Below are 1,973 nucleotides of genomic sequence, written 5' to 3' on the forward strand. Positions count from 1 at the left end.
AGACCATCTTCCCCTCTGTGTCACGCATATACATACAGATATACGCCACTCTGTTCCCCTGCGTTCCCCAGGAGGGTCTCACTCCTCTGGACTACCTGGCGAGGAGCTTCAACACGACGACATCCAGGTACGTGTACATGTACACCACCGCCACCATCACTACCACCACTACCATCACTACCACCACCACCATCACCACCAACAACAACACAACACCGCTTGCAGGGTACCGGTCGGCACCAGCACCAGCACCACCAGCGGCGGTAGCGGCGGCGGCATCCTCCTCCCGCGCACTTCCGCCGGCGGAGCAACCTCCTCCCACAGCCCCCGCGGCGCCACCACCACAACCATACTCCGCGACAGGGACAGGGACAGGGACAGGGACAACTACAGCGGCGCCGGCGGGGGGCCCGCCGCACTCCGGCTTTCAGTGGATGTGGGCGGCGGAGGCGGTCAGCACGCCAAGTGGTGGGAGCACAGCGCTGACGCCGACAGCAGCGGCGCCTGGCTTGAGGACAGCAGCGGCGGCATGGGTGGCTGTACGTCGCCGGTACGACTAGTAGCCTCTGTACGACTGCTGTACATGTCTAAATACACAGCTTGGGGCGGGGGGGTGTTGTTACGGGGGGAGTGCCGGGGGGATGTGTCCCATCTACCCGCTGTGATGTCGTGGGGGGGAGGGGGGGGGGGAAGAGACCAGGGGGGACCCCCCGACTTCACTTCGCCCTATCCCACCCGGAAGATACGTCTGGACTGGCCCCGGTTGACTGGCTGGCTGGCTGGCTGGCCGGCGGAACCCAAATGCGCAATGCCAAAACCCAACACTCGCCTTTCTTGAGCTCGTGTAACAATCCTATACTTGACTTATCCTATACTTGACTTATCCTCCTCCTCCTCGCCAACCCCTGCACACGCGAATCAGCACTTCAGTAAGGCCCCTTCAAAACCCGGACCTCCGCCCCCCTTCCCCATCACTCGCTCCTCAGAGCCCCTTCGAGCGGCTGTGGCCCCCCGGGGCGCGGTCCTCCCTCGGTGGTGGCGGCCCGGGTCGCGTACATGGCGGCCGCAGCAGGAGGGCCTCAACCGGGGTACTGCCCGCACTACCGCTACCACTGCCACTGCCGGGGGTGGGGTGGGGTGGGGCGCGGGTGGGGATGGGGGTTTGGTGGCGGGGTTGAGGCTGATGCTGCTTGCTAGCGCCAAAGGGATAGCTATTTTTTGTTGTTCACCCTTAGGGGGTTGTTTGGTGGCGGTGGTAATGATAATGATGGTGGTGGTGGTGGTGGTGGTGTTGCAGGGTTCCCCCTCCCCACCCGGGCATCACCGACGTCGTCCGCCAGCAGCCACGGAGCAGTCCGCAGCCGCAGCCGCCTCATCGCCCCCAGGGGCCCTCACCCCGCGACGGAGCGCCGCCGCCGCCGCCGCCGGGGGGCAGATTCTTCCAGTGGCGATACGGCGCAGCAAGGTAACTGTGCCGTACGGTGCAACTGATGTACGGATTTGCTGCGTTCCGGTGGTGGTTGTTGCTGCTGCTGCTGCTATTGCTGGTTCATGCTGCCCGGAAGAGGCCCCTCCCGGGGCCTCTGCGGGGGATTGTATTTAGTCCCCCCCACAGCTCTCGTCCGGCCAGCTCCCGGCCAGCTCCCGGCCAGCTCCCGGCCAGCCGCCCGAGGACCGCGATACTCCTCACCCCCCACCCAACCGTTCCGCACCAAAAGCTCACCACGTACTCACCACGCACCACCTGCCCCCCTTCCCTCCCTCACCTTAACCGCGAAAGGGCTTACCGACTGTGGATACAGCGTCGGCGCCTGCTGCCGCATGCGGAGGCGGAGGCGGTCGTACAGCTGCCGCCGCTGGCGGGAGCGGCCGCGGCGTCCGTCAGTCCCTTCCCGCCCTCCCCCGCCGGTCTCCGGAGGCAGGCCCCGGTGTGCAGGTGGGGTGGGGGGGGGGTGGGGGGTGGGGGGGGGGCT

The sequence above is a fragment of the Volvox carteri genome (assembly GCF_000143455.1).
Source record: "Volvox carteri f. nagariensis unplaced genomic scaffold VOLCAscaffold_230, whole genome shotgun sequence".
NCBI lineage: Eukaryota > Viridiplantae > Chlorophyta > Chlorophyceae > Chlamydomonadales > Volvocaceae > Volvox > Volvox carteri.